Below are 15,257 nucleotides of genomic sequence, written 5' to 3'. Positions count from 1 at the left end.
ATGTCAGTGGTTTAACCTTTCTCTGACAAGCAGAATGAAGTATACTAAATAAATCCTTATGGCTATGTTGTTTTAACCCCAGAAAAATTTGTCTGAGTGAGAAACAAGCAACCTTTCCCTGTTTTCAACACACTGTTCTCAGGCCATACTCTGAAAGCCTTACTCAACTGTTCCACTAATTCTCTTCAATTAAAGTTATTCGAGGAGTTTAGTCATCCAATTTTTAACCCTCTTAGCTAGAAAACTTACAAAAAGTCATTCCTATACAGTATTAACTACTGTGAAGAATTTGCCACACACATTAACATTATTGGTCTTTCTAGGGATGTATCACTACAGAAAAGAAACACATAACTTATAACAGCAACTACTTAGAACTCAAACAAGTTGCTCAATGTATCTACTTAAAGTACTTATAAAAAGATTCACAAAAAAGCATTCAGTGCAAATCACTGCCACTTAGAAAGTCCATTGATTCTACAAGCCCATGGGAAAATTTAAAGTTTTGGTTCTATATTGGTTTCATCCATTAGAGCCAATTTTCTGATAGAAAGTGATCATGTAATATATGCCAGTCCTTGCTGGCCCACCAGTTTTTTCTAGTTACAAAACTTTATTTTTCTGATATGCAACAGTTGCTTTCTCCCCCCAAAAGCAACACACCACATCAAAATTGCTACTAACTTAAAGGGTAAAAATCACCATAGTCAAGTTGCTGCATTTCTCTTTAACAGTCTCTGCAAAATGACCTTCCAAAATTACTGTTTAAATTACATATACTATGAAGACACTGCATTGGAACACACTGGCATATTTTAAGGCAATTTACATTCCTGCAGATTCAACCTTAGACATGCAGGAAAATATACCTCGCTGCAAATATTCCAACTCAATAGGTTCACAATTGAGCTACTTCTCCCTACACCACAATTTATGCAAGAAAAATACCTTCCCGCTTTGCATTCAATTCTTTTGCTGTTTCTCCTGTTAATATATTTATTAACTAACGCACATAGCAAGCTAGACAAACAGAGACAGACAGATTCCCATGAAAAATATTATTTACCTTCCTGAACACCAAAGCGGGAAGCAACTGGATGACGAATCTACAGGGAAAGGGGAGGGCACGGTCTTCTAAAGTCCAAACCTGTTCCCAGGCACTACCTAGAATGTATCCAGGAACAAACTACTGTAATGTATGTCTCTACCAGGAACCTACAGGGAGAAAGCCACGAAACTGGTTTCGAGACGTCTCTTATGTCTGCGATGCTTGAGTTAAACACGCCGCGGGAGGTACAGTAGCTCTAGAGAGAAGGCGCCCAGTGAAACCCCGGAGCCACCCACCAAGCCAAGGGAACGGCCCTCATCTAAACCACGGTTAAGTCATACGTTTACCGACACCAGTCCTCCCTCATCCGCCCGGCCGCCCACAAAAGCCCGCAACACAACCGACGCGGACCCACACGCTCGCTCGCAAACAAGCGCCCCGCCGGTCCTCGTCTCGGCGTCGGGACTTGGCCACCCGCAGCAACCGACGCAGCCCGCCCTTGGGAGTCCCCCTACCCGCCGCCGGGCTGGGGGGACGCGGGGGCGGGGGCAGGCAAGGAAAGCGGCGGCAAAGGGTAGGCACGGCGCCCCTCTTCGCTTTCCGCCTCTGCCCGCCCGTCCCACCGACAAGAGAAGCGACGCCCGGCGCCGCTCTCCAGGCAGGCCGACGAAGAGACCCGAGACCGAAGAGAAGCTCCCGAAGGAGAGGCGCCCGGTCCTGGCGGGGGTGGCTGGGATGCCGGCCGCGCCAGGGCGGCCCTCCGCCCTCACCTTCTTCATGAGGCCCATCCGCTCGCGGGTGGCCAGAGACAGCGACCCGGAGCCCTTCTTTCCCTGGCGGGTCTTCGCCGGAGTTCCAAGCCGGAGAGCAGCAGCCAAGGCCTTGCTCTGGGCCGGACTCTGCCCAGGACCACTTCCGAGGCCAGGTGTGCAACTCCTTCCGGGGCAGGAAAAAGGGCGGGGGCGCGGGTCTCCTTCAGTTGGGGCTTTCGTTCGCCCTACCCAGCGGGAGAGGGAGAGAGGAGGAGGCAGCCACCCAGGGACGAGTCAGGCCCCAATTTCGAGGGCGCCACCTCCCGTCGTTGCCACGCAACGCCTCACGGGGTGGGGGGAGGATTTCGGCGCCGGCGGGCGGGCGGAGGGACGCGGCTGTGGGCGGAGGGAACAAAAAAACGACGGCGCCGGGAGGCGGGCGGAGCCCCGTGTGCCCTCTAGGTTTGCCCACGGGCTGAATTAGCTTCTGCTTTAGTGCGCGTCGCAATCAAGGGGAACCTGCGTTCGTTTTAGGGTTCATTCATTGCATTTCGCTGCAGTGAGGATAGCGAACGAAGAAGATTCCCCGGCACCTGGGAAGCTGGTTTCGTGTAACTCCCCGATTCAAATATGCACTTCCCTCCAGGGGGTCTCCGGTGAGGAAAAGGGTATCTCTCTCGCCGAAGTGGGTGGAATTTCCTTGCTCGGGGAACCGTGTGTGCAAGCACCGTGTGGCGTCTGCTTCGCTTTGAATCATCAGCACAAGGCTCTTTATTATGCTAAGAGGAGTGTGTTGTCTGGTGTAAGGTGTTCTGATCGTATCTCTTCAGGGTTAGTTCAGCTGTCTGCTCTGGTTGCCAATTTGCTTCCAGAGCCAATGCAAATTTTGGGCGTTAACCTTTTAAGGTCTTCAGTCAAGGCTGAGTAAATCAGGTTTCGGGGCTGGGGGGTTACTTTATTTTTTTTTTCCAACCAGAACTCTTGAGATTCACCAACTGGAGCCTGATGGAAAAAGCAAATATTTGGAATCAAAGAATTCTGAATTGGATGAAAATTTTAATCAATATACAAGTGAACTGGTGAAAGTAGATCTCTGCTTTGTCTTCCCTGTAACAGTTCCCTACAGACACCCGTTCTTCACATGCTGCTTAGATGGGAAGAAGACCGTAATGGACTGGGTTGCAGAGTTCTGTGTGGCCACCGGTTACCAGATTTAATAATAATAATAATAATAATAATAATAATAATAATAATAATAATAATAATAATAATAATAATAATAATAATAATAATAATAATTTATTGTCATTGTAAGTATATACACAGTATACCCATACAACGAAATTCACAGACACCCAGAGACCAGATTTCCTGCGTTTTCTCCCTCCAGAATTACTCCCACCAGGTTCCAGAGCTGACCACTTTTACCGAAACATCTGTAATACTGCGGATGGGGAATACAGTGGTACCTCTACTTACGAACTTAATCCGTTCTGGAACGGTGGCCCTAAATTGAAACATTAGTAAGTAGAAACACCATTTCCCATAGGAATGCATTGAAAACCGATTAATCCGTTCCAGCCAAAGAAAACAAAATACAAAATAAAAATAATAAAAAATAAAACACTGCAAGCCCCTGGGGCTGCAAAAAAAACAAAACAAAAAAACAAACATAACCCCAACAGCCCAATCCCACCCTGCAAAAGCCACCCAAAACAGTTTTTAAAAACAGCACCTTACCTCCACCGCCGCGGCCAGGAAGTCGCCTGGGCTCCAGCTGCCACTGCCGGGCTATGAGTTCTCAGCCGCCGCAGGCTTTCCTGGGCTGCATCAGCGGTGCAGAAACCCTGGCCCAGCAGAAGGTGATGGCGGAAAAAGGCGCCGCTTGGGGCAAACCCCAGGAAAGCCTCCTATGGCAATGAAGAAGCTGCGCAGCATGGGAGAAAGGCAGCGCTTGCGGTGAACCCCGGGAAAGCCTGCGGCGGTGGCGGCGGTGGAAGCCCGGGAGGCTGAGCCCAGCCGGGATGGTCCGGTGGCTCACCTCCCGGCAGCAGTACCAGCAGCGCTGGAAGCCCAGGAGGCTGAGCCTCCCTTTTCCTAACCGTTGGGGCGAAAGAGCTACAAAGAAGCAGCCTCTTCGCCACCAACGGTTTGAATTTCCCGCCTTTTTTCGCTACCTTTTTTGTTCGTATCTTGAAGCTACTGGATCTTGCATAACTAGATACAGTATGTTTTCAGAGGCAATACAGGATTAACTAAGATACTTTGTAAAGGAAAGTTGGAAGCTGATGTACAATTGGGTCCAGAAACAGAAATGTAGGGGAATAAATGATTGTGGCACACCAGTGCTTACAAGAACCCTTTGATGATATTAGATTACCTAGATGATGGCGAAATCCCTGATCTATATATGTGGTATAGGTGTTTAGTTTTTGTTGTCTTTTGTTGTTTTTGTTATGTCTTACTTTGTTGTTTTGTATGTGTGAGTAACAATAAAATAGTTTTTTAAAAAATTGGGCTTGCTCCCAAGCAAATGCGGATAGGAACAAAAGTCTAAGCTTCTAAGTCTGTGCACATCTAAATAAAAGCAATGCTCATGCATACAGCACGACTTCCTGCTGAATGCACATGCATTGGAGAGGGTTACGGGAATCTAAACTGTGGGGCTTGAGGCCACAATTAATTGATTTTAATTTGCCTATTTGTCTATTTCAAGGATATTATCAAATAAATACTGAAGTTATGGAAATGCCGTGCAATCTATTATGATACTTTCTGAATTATGTTTTACTGCAACATTTGGAAGCTTGTGTAACCAGAATGTTCCAAATACAGTCAAACCGATGCTCAATAAAAGACATCTTGTAAGATTTGTGTTTAAAATTCCCACATTATTTCCTCCTGCTCTTGCATCTCATTCACAAAGTGCATTATGAAGTGACTGGGAAATAATCAGATGTAACACTGTAATATATTGGGAGATGCATTTCAAGAAACACATCTGCTGAATACTTAAACCTGTTTCATAGAGAATTTATTGCACCTAAATCACTGAAGGTTAATGCCAATTCAAATAAGCATGTTCATTTACTGTCACTTACCAAAATTAAATATTCAGGAAATCATTAACTTCAAATAAATGTAAATATAGCTAGTTTTCCTACAAGACTAGCTGTCAAGACATCTTTGATTTACACAGACCCTTGTAGGATTTTCAAGCTATGTGAGATTTTATTTATTTATTTATTTATTTATTTATTTATTTATTTATTTATTTATTTATTTATTTATTTATTTATTTATTTATTTATTTATTTATTTATTTATTTATTTATAGCCCACCCATCTAGTCATATAGACTATTCCGTGCAGGTAACAATATATCATATAACAATCTAATAATTTAAAATCATAACAATATATTACTGAGTAAACAATAATCCAAGATGGGAGAAAAACACAAGATAACAAAAATTCAGACGGTGGGTGGAGGGAAGGCTTGCTTAAACAGCCAGGTTTTCAATTGGCATATAAAGATGCCCAGTGAAGGGGCCATGCGTTTCTCAGGAGGGAGGCTATTCCAAAGACGAGGAGCCACTGCCAAGAAGGCCTGGTTTCTTGTTTTTTTTTCTTTCCAGGCCTCCCTCGGCGTTAGGCTCCTCAGCTTCACCTCCTGGCTAGATCGGGTGATACGGATAGATCTAGGTGGGAGAAGGCGTTCCATCAGGTAACGAGGCCCTAAACTGTTTAAGGCTTAATACGTAAGCTTTAAGACTTTGAAATCTACGCGGAACCGTACGGGCAGCCAATGCAAGGCAGCCAGAATGGGAGTGATATGTTGATGTTTCCTTACCCCACTAAGAAGTCTGGCCGCCACATTCTGCACCATCTGGAGTTTTTGCATAGATCTCAAAGGCAGCCTCACGTAGAGAGCATTACAGTGGTCTAATCTCAAAATTACGAGCACATGGACCAAAGTGGTGAGCGACCCAACATCTAGATAGGGACGCAGCTGGGCTATCCGCCAGAGATGGAAATAAGCAGTATGGACCACTGACGCTACCTGGGATTCCATGGCAAGCGCCTGGTCCAGATAGACCACCAAGCTGCGCACCTCACTCTTCATGGTGAGGGTCACCCCCCCAAAAGGGAGGGAGTTTCCCAAACCATTGATGGTAGGCCCACCCACCCTCAGGACCTCTGTCTTGTCCGGGTTCAGCCTCAGCCTATTTTCTTGCATCCATTGCAATACAGACCCCAGGCAGTGCTGCAGGGACAGAACAGCATCCACTGTAGTTGGCAAAAAGGAGATGTAGAGCTGTGTGTCATCGGCATATTGATGGCATGATTCTCCACACCCCCAATAACCCCAAGAGCCTCGTGGCGCAGTGGTTAAAAACGCTGTACTGCAGCTAAAACTGTGCTCACGACCTGGGGTTCAAATCCCAGGTAGCCGGCTCAAGGTTGACTCAGCCTTCCATCCTTCCGAGGTCGGTAAAATGAGTACCCAGCTTGCTGGGGGGGCAATGTGTAGCCTTTATAATTAAAATTGTAAACCGCCCGGAGAGTGCTTGTAGCGCTATGGGGCGGTATATAAGTCCAATAAATAAATAAATAAATAAATAAATAAACCTCTCCCAGCGGCCTCGTATAGATGTTAAACAGCATTGGGGAGATGGTCGAACCCTGCAAAACCCCACAATTGAGGCTCCACGGGGCTAACTCATGCTCCCCAAGCTGAACTCTCTGAGGACGGTCCCCCAGGAAGGACCGGAGCCAGGCCAACGCCTGACCCCCAATTCCCAACTCAGAGACCCTCAGGAGGATACCGTGGTCGACGGTACCAAAGGCAGCTGAGATATCGAGGAGGACCAGCAGAGAAGTTTTTCCCCTGTCGGCCTCCCTCAAGAGGTCATCTAACAGGGCAACCAATGCCATTTCTGTACCATGGCACGGCCTGAAGCCCGACTGAAACGGATCCAGGGCATTTGTTTCATCCAAGCGTGCCTGAAGCTAATCGGCCACCGCCCTCTCGACCACTTTACTCATGAAAGGAACATTGGTGATGGGCCTATAATTGCCAATATCGTCCAACGCCAAGTTGTTTCTTTTGAATGGGCCTAATGAGTGTCTCCTTGAGGGCAGGGAGAAACCTCCCCTCCTGGAGAGACCCATTAATTATCGCTATAGCCCATTTGGTTGTTATAGGCCTGGCTGCTTTGATTAGCCAGGCAAACTAGTGCCTTGCCCACAATGTCAGGTGTCACAGGTTGAAAGTGGTCAAAACTCACTGGGCAAGGTGGAGCACTGGACATCTCTGCTCGATCCACTGTAATCAAAAAAGGATAAAGCTCCCGGTGGATGGCCTTCACTTTAGATTTTTTAAATGCTGCAAATTGGTCAGGCGAGATACTAGGGGGAGGCTCTTCACCCTGACCAATTCTGGATAGGTCGCAAACTATACGGAAAATTTCCGCCTGCTGATTTGAGGTCTCGCTTATCCAGTCAGGTGAACTCAACTAGCAGCCCTTATCTTGGCCAGATAAAGGTTAGTTGTGGCCCTAACAGCTTCTCTATTATACTCCGTCGGTTTCTTTCTCCACTTGCTCTCTAGCGTTCTCCTAATTTGCTTAATTGCTCATAGCTCCTGGTTATACCAGGGCGCTAGACAAGCTCTGCATTGGAGAGGGCGTTTAGGAGCGATCGTGTCTACAGCCCTAGTGGCGGCCTTAGCCCAACCATCCACCAGAGCCTCGACAGGAGCGCCAACCAGATCTGCTGGTATCCCACTCATGGTATCCTGGAATCCTATAGGATCGGCTGATCTGGTTACCTCAGTCCTGACAGTTGGTCAGGGTCCCAGAACAGTTAACAGCTTTCAAGCATCTGCTCGCTGTTCTTCTGACACAAGTAGGGGCCCTGCCAATGCCGTATCTCCCTCTACCTGTAATCACTCGGATGTTCAGTGGCCCCTCACTGGGAGGGCAAGCCTTCCACTCCATAGAATTAACCGAAATAACTTAAAGTGCAGATAATTCAGATAAAAAGACATAAAACAATTTATGATCAAGTAACCTAAGAGAACAGAAAACAAATTCAGCAAATAAATTGACCTACAATAAAATAAAATAAAAAATATGTAATAAAATATTAAATAATAATTATTTAATAATAAAATTAAATAATATAAGCAATAGTATAATCAATAAACTAAATAGTGTATTAAAGTATTTACAGTGAAAGATACCCCCACTTCCTCTCACATACTGTACAATAAGCTAACTAAAAAATAAAATAATATAAATAAAGACAAAAAAAATTAAACCCAATTCCCCCCCCTCGCTGTCCTGTTCCTTCATGTTTGAATGCTTGTGGGGCTGATTTTATAGCTGTAGAGTGCTTCTGTGGTGGAGAATGAGAGCAGCACAGGTAGCAGTAGCGAAAAGCTGGAAGGGATAATGGAAGCAGCACAGGCAACAGTAGCAAAGAAAGCTGGAAAGAAAAATGGTGCTACTATTGCTGTTTTCTAGTCCAGGCAGGTAATTTCCAAGTCCTCACTGGTCCCTGTAGGTAGCAAAACAGGGGTGGTGGCTTCAAATAGAGTTTTTGGCATGGCAACGAACGAGGAAGCAGCTGGCAGGACCCCACAACATGCCGGGCCCCTCCATCCAACTCCCTGCTCTGCACACCCCGCAGAGAACATCCGGCACCTCCAGATCTCCCAGCGGCTTGTGCAGCCCTCCGTGTTGGGTCCCGTCGACATCACTGGAGTCCCATCGTGTCCCCCTGGATTCACCTCCAAGTGGAATCTTCTGAGACTCCAGGCTCTCGGCCCCCAGCTGTTTCTTCTCCGGGCTCAGCTGTTCTAGTGCAACAACTCCCGCAGCTCAATCTCTGGTGCCGTCTCCCAGCGTTCGCCACCTTGTCTCTCCACACCTCACCTCTCTCCCTCCACTGCTCAGGCTTCGGCTCCAAACGGCCCAAAAACCATCTCTCCCACTTGACCCCCGGAGCTCAGACCACCACAGAAGAACAGGACAGGACAGGTCATAAAAGCTTCCAAGGGGAAGAAAGGGAAAAGAGAAGGTATAGATAAGAAAAAACAGACCGGAGCAGCAGAGAGCAATGTTACTGACTGCTACCGGTCTGCCATCTTGGATTGTTTTACCAGTGGTTTTACCAGGAATGGTTTTACCAGTGCCACTTCCCAGTGAGTTTCTGCGGCCATGTGCGGACTTGAACAAAGGTCTCCCGAGTCCTTGTCTGTCACTGTGTCCACTACACTACATTATATGCCACAAGATCTGTTGGGTTAAATCCAGTTCTTAGTCTACCCAGACCTAAACTGCCCTGCTTTAGACTTACTGAATCAATAGGATTCGGGTAAGTTCCATTTATTCAGTACATCTGTTTTACATGGAACTAACAACTAGGCTTAGTTGAGAACAATGTTAGTACAAGTGGACTATACATTCTTATATTTCATTATGCAGTTTTCAGTTACTAGGAGTTATTGGTACTCAAACAAATATTCAACTTTGTATCATTTAATACTGTCTTTCATTTTGAAGCCAATTTTCTCATAGTGTTAAATATTTTTCTTTAATTGGTCTGAATCAAATATCTTGCACGTGAGCACTCTACTTAGGTTTCTTGACATATATCCTGATCTTAAATGTGTTCATTCAAAAATAAGCCTAGTAAGTAATAATTCCTTCTATATAAGCATGCTTTGCATCACATCCTTAATTTGTTCACACATCTGTGTCTGTGTGGTTGGGGCCTGCATTAGCTTCTCTTTCTCCCAAGGCATCTCAATCGTGACCTGTCATGCCCCTATTATTCCAGTCCTTGCACTCTTATAAGAAAGATCTGCTATTGTGTACTGCCTTTGTGATGGAAATTAGACTGCATAGACTACATTTTTTCACCTGTGACCCATATTGTTCTACAAAGTAGCCAACCCAGTAGTCCAAAGAGCAGTCACCCAGCATAACGTGTTTCTACACAAGTGGAGTATCTCTGTTAAATAAATTGTTCCTTATTCTTTCCCATGTTCTTCTTTAGTTTGCTGGAGTAAGTCTCATTCCTCACCAATTACTTCCCACAATTCCTTTTTGGGGTCATATCTGAGAGAGACACTTTTGCACATGAAAAAGAAAGCTGTCTTTAAAGGAGTATAATCACTCTCCGCCTCCATTCTGGACCCCACACATCTCTGACCTTTAACCACATCCCTTTGCCAGAAGAGCCACAGGCAAAAATAATCCCTTAAATGTGTTATGTGAAAGCAGATAGTATACCACACCATAACATATGACACCATAGTACAGAGACTATGACAATTATACTCTCTAAACTGACTACGTCTTCTCTAAAGCAATAGGTATTCAGTCCTTGCTATTCTGCCATATGACAAATGGTACCATAATCATGTCCAGAATTTTAAAAAGAATCCCAGTGCAGACTAAGGACAGCCAATTGTGATGAGTACAGATTAAAAGCATTGCTTTCTCTGGACTACACCTCCCAGATATTCTGGTGTGCCTAGTCCAAAAGAGTAACATTTCCAGACTCTGGCAATTACAACCTCCAAGATGATTGATTACTCTGCTGTTGCTTTTTCAGAAGCCTATTCTACTTTCATATCATATTAGTTAATTTTCCCCCCTGCAAAAATGTTGGGATCTGTACTTCTTCAGTGATTTTTCAAAACTATTCTCTCTGCAATCTGAAACTTAATTGTATACATTGTTATTTAAACATCAGTCACACTGTGCTCCCTGGGGTTAATTTCCCAATAAGTTTGTTTATGGCTGTAGCCTAGGTCAGAGATGGGGAAGTTAGAAATTATGAGCTCAAGTTTTAATAAAACCATCCTGTTAACCATGTTCTATTGACTGCTCTATCCAGGAATTTCTTTAATTTTGCATAAGTAAATCAATGCAGAATATTTATATCATATTGTAGTGACATATACTGTTCTGAAAGGAAATACAATGCATTTAATGCATTACATTGTACAGTATAATAATAATATTTACCCAAAACATGCCATTCAGATGTACAACAGTAAAGAACACACAATGACATGTGTAACCTGTATCCATTTGTAAAATTTATCTCCAACTACTTGCATATAACAAGGTAGAGAATGTGTGGCTTCCAAATGTAGTCAGCTTGCAACTACAGTTATTCCTCAGTTCTAGTGTTCTGGCTAGGGCTGATGGGAACATGCAGTACCATGGCATCAGTTACGCAGAAGATTTCTGTATAAGCTTTTACAATAATATTAGCTGAACAGATAAAACAGTTGTGATAGCTTTCTTTCAGCATTTTAAGTGTCATCAGATTCACAGTTGCCTACTACAAGACTGCAGTAGTGTGGTCTTCCAGATATGTGGTCCTCCAGATGCTGATGAATTCAGAATCATAGAGTTATAGCTCTGAAGTGCATCCCCAAAGATCATTGGATCCAACCAACAGACAAGGCAGGACATCCACAACTAAAACATCCCCGACAGAACCCAACTTCAGTTCAAAAGCTTCTGCTGAAGGAAAGTTCACATCCTTCTTCAACAGTCCATTGTGGAACAGCTCTTACTGGCAGCAAGTTCTTCCAAATGTTTAAGAGTCTCCTTTCTTATAATTCCCTTCAGTTCCCACCCTCTGGAGCCACATAAAACAAGCTTGCTCTATGTTCCACATGACAACCATTCAAATATTTAAAGATAGCTATCATATCTCATTGTCTGGATAGCTCCGCAAGTACAGTCAGGAGTTTGATTTCCCATTATGCCTTCCAGAAGAAGAGACAGCCTGGGCAGGCTGCACAGTCCCAGGATGCTCTCAGAGAAAGGGAATGGTAAACCACTTTTGAGTTTACCTAGGAAACCCTAGGAAGGGGCACTATAAATCAGAATTGACTCAATGTGTCACATTATTATTATCACATCTCTTGTCAATGTCTTTCCCAGGCTAAATATCTCAAACTTCCTCAACTGTTCTTGATAGGGGCTGGTTTCCATATTTTATACCACCTTGATCACCCTCCTCTGGACATGTTCCAGCCTGTCAATAACCTTTTTAAATTGTGGAGGACACCATAGAACTGCTTGGATAGCTCAATGGTTGAGATAAATGGCTACAGGATCAGAGGTTGAGAGTTCGTTTCCCCACTGTGTCTCCATAACAAGGGCCAAATTCGATAATCCATAGGGTCCCTTCCAGCCCTGCCTGCCTGCCATCTAACCAAATCATTTGGGACTGCGACTGCAATCTCAACCATTTCCTGGTGCTCATTGACAATAGCTGGATTACTCTCCCTTGCTGTAGTTTATGGCTATCATGCTTTGCACCCACAAAATCAAGTATTCCCATTAATGCTGCAGTTCTCTCAGCTATTATCTTGACTACTGAGTTGTTTAGATTTTGTTTTCTGAAATGTGTATCTTGCCTAGAAAAAGAGGCACTATTTTTCCAACAGACAAGGTGCTCAAGACAGTTGAAGAGCCACTTTTTTCACTAGTAGGAATGCTGTGCCATTCTAAAGATATATAATGCTATCCTAAATACGCAAATATGTGCCCTTGAGAACAGCAACACCCATTAGAGAAACAGGAAAGGGAGACAGATAGGCTGATCATAAGAATATTAGTCTAACAGTAGGTGCAGGAGGACATGGAGGTCAGAGAGTAAAAAGGGATAGACAAACCTTCCTTGGAATCTATTCCAAAATCTTCTCTCCCATCATTTGGGCTGCATAGGTATTAGAAAGCGATGCCCGGAAGACACCATGCCAAAAGTTCAGTCCATGTTACTAAGACACAGTACAGCTGGCTTTTGTCCTTAAATTGCCATCCAAAAGTACTTACGTCATTATTTCAGTCAAAGTAGATTATACTGGAGTAATTAGATTGCTAAAGAATAACTGTAGTTAAGTAGATCTAGAAAATAAGAATGCCAGAAAGATGAGATGCCAAAAGATGAACAAATGGGTCCAAGATCAAATCAAACCTGAACTATCTCTGGAGTAAAAAAAATAAGGCTGTCCTACTTTAGGCACATCATGAGAAGGCAGGATTCTCTGGAAAAGAAGCAGCAAAGGAAGAAGACCAAATATGGGATGGGCTGACTCCCTCAAGGAAGCCTCAGGCTTAAGTTTACATAGGGTTACTGTAAGTGGGAGGGAACATAAGAATAACAAAAGCAGATTTAATCTAATTAATTTTAAACAAGAAGCTTCATATATAAGCACATTATCAGAGTTTGGAACATAATTTTAAAAAGCATATTGCTAATTTCTTATTAAGTACTTGTTACACAAAAAGTAACATGTGAATTGCATTTTACTAATGTGCTCTGTAATTTTTAACATGTAAAAAAAATTAACTATATAAACTGAAAAATTTTCAAAAATTCCTCACAAAGATCCCTTTGCTATATTTTAAAAATAACAATTGCATTTGTTATGTAAACTTAAAGACTAAAAATGTTACAGATTCCTGTTAGTTTGCAAAAGGATCATTCTGCTCTCATTACTTCCTCTAGTCTAGGTAATGTGCTATAAGTAATATTGTTCCTTGTATCCAAGCTTTGCACATCATTTATTAAAGTAGAAGAGATGCAAGATAGTTAAGAATTTGAATCAATATAGACAAAAATGCACAAAGTTCTACTTTTGGAAAAGCTTCTGTCAGCAGGGCTAGGAGAAGAGAGATTAATCTTCCTCTGTTGTAACCCCAAGTGTATCCTCATAATACAGTATTGTGTGTTGAGGGCCCAGATCTGCAACAGTAGCCGGGGAAGAGGAGAAAATCTTATTGCACCAGCAGATTTCCATTGACACAACATCTAACTATGTACGTACATGGTTATGCTATCCTTTGAAGTGCTGCATCTGTTTCATTTATTTGGCCAAACAGTTTATATCAAATGCTTTTCCTTATTAGAATAAAATAAATTATAACCTACTTGGATGTTATTACATTTCTCTTACTTGACTTTTGACATCTTTTCTGATCCCTCATTTTTGGATCATTAATATAAAGAATTATATTTTCTTTCTTCTCATCACAAACAATGCTAAGATCAGAAGCTCCTTGGAACAGATATGAGATGTAGTGCTATTTGCCCCCACTCCTGATTGCAAAAGATATGCAGTGTTACTGGAAAAATTGCCTTAAAGGATATTTAATTTTGGCATTAAATATGAACAACAGGTATGTTAGAACAGTGGTTCTTAACCTTTGTTACTCAGATGCTTTTGAACTGCAACTCCCAGAAACCCCAGTCAGCACAGCAGGTGGTGAAGGCTTCTGGGAGTTGCAGTCCAAAACCCCCGAGTAACCCAAGGTTAAGAACCAGTGTGTTAGAACAATGGTTCTCAGGATATTATTGGACTACAATTCCCAGAATCCCTGACCATGCTGGCTGAGTTTTTTCCAGACTTAGCATTTCATTTCGTTGCATCCACTTGTGAGTGCAATGACAAATAAATTTCGTATGTCTTATGTCTTATGTCAACTACACTTGGGACCCCAAGCTGGAGAATTAGTTAACAGTCCATTGAACCAAGAAATTATTTTTTAAGATTTTTTATCCAACAGGAGATACTATAGCCTATTCAGGTATTCATTCTGAATACAGCAAGCTAAAAAAAGCAAGTTTTTGGCCACCCACCGAGTTTTCTGTTCTACATCTCAGTGCTTGCCAGCACTGCTTCCCAGTTCAGACCTTGGGGAGTTGAATGGCAAGGTCTGAAAAGTTCTGTTTGTATTTGCTTGAACTGAGTCGAACTCATCATGCTATCATAGTCCCTAACTGTACTGGAGATCAGTACTCTTGATCAGGTAAATACAGTAATTCTATTCCAGACCTTGCTTGTTGACGCATAAGGCAAAGCTTGAACTGGTGGACTTAGGCTGTACATAAATGCATAGGGTAAGGGCTATATATACAACCTGCATTCTGTTCATGTATTCAGCCTGCCCTGTTGTGGCTGCCATTTTGTACAGGGTTTACCTGGTCAATTTAATATGCATGTTTTGCAAGATTATTGTTATGTGCCATCAAGTCGGAACTGATTTATAATTACCCTGATAGGGCTTTCAAGGTAAGACATTTATGGAGTGATTTTACCAGTTCCATACTCCTAGTAAGTTTCCATGGCAGAGTGAGGAAACTGAACCAAGGCCAGCCTCCTGAGTCCTAGTGCACCACTCTATGCACTACACCACACTGCATACCTTTTGCAAGATTAAGAATCTGCTACTTCCCCTTAAACTTAATGGAAACAAGATACTAGTGGAGTAGCCATCTGTTTTTCTAAATTATCATGTTGAAATAAAATGGTGTTCTGCCAAAGCAATAAATCTTACATTTATAATTTGTGATAAAGAACTCTTTGTTACTATGTAATCATATGTTTCACAGTGTCCAAGAACAATATATCCACA

General features: G+C 43.1%; 1 protein-coding gene across 2 annotated transcripts in view; it reads right to left on the bottom strand.

Moving 5' to 3' along the window:
* The window catches only part of FRS2 (fibroblast growth factor receptor substrate 2), a 39,476-nt gene extending 37,511 nt beyond the window's left edge, over positions 1-1,965 (bottom strand). The window contains exon 1 of one of the 2 annotated variants that reach the window (XM_020786011.3): positions 1,819-1,965. The gene's annotated coding sequence lies outside the window, so the exon portion shown is untranslated. The remainder of the gene's footprint in view (positions 1-1,818) is intronic. The other variant, XM_078376918.1, reaches the window with a different exon arrangement.
* Positions 1,966-15,257: the final 13,292 nt, after the last annotated feature.

Source organism: Pogona vitticeps, chromosome 5 (assembly GCF_051106095.1).
Source record: "Pogona vitticeps strain Pit_001003342236 chromosome 5, PviZW2.1, whole genome shotgun sequence".
NCBI lineage: Eukaryota > Metazoa > Chordata > Lepidosauria > Squamata > Agamidae > Pogona > Pogona vitticeps.
Note: the sequence above shows the minus strand (reverse complement) of the source record. Positions and strands in the feature narration are given on the sequence as shown.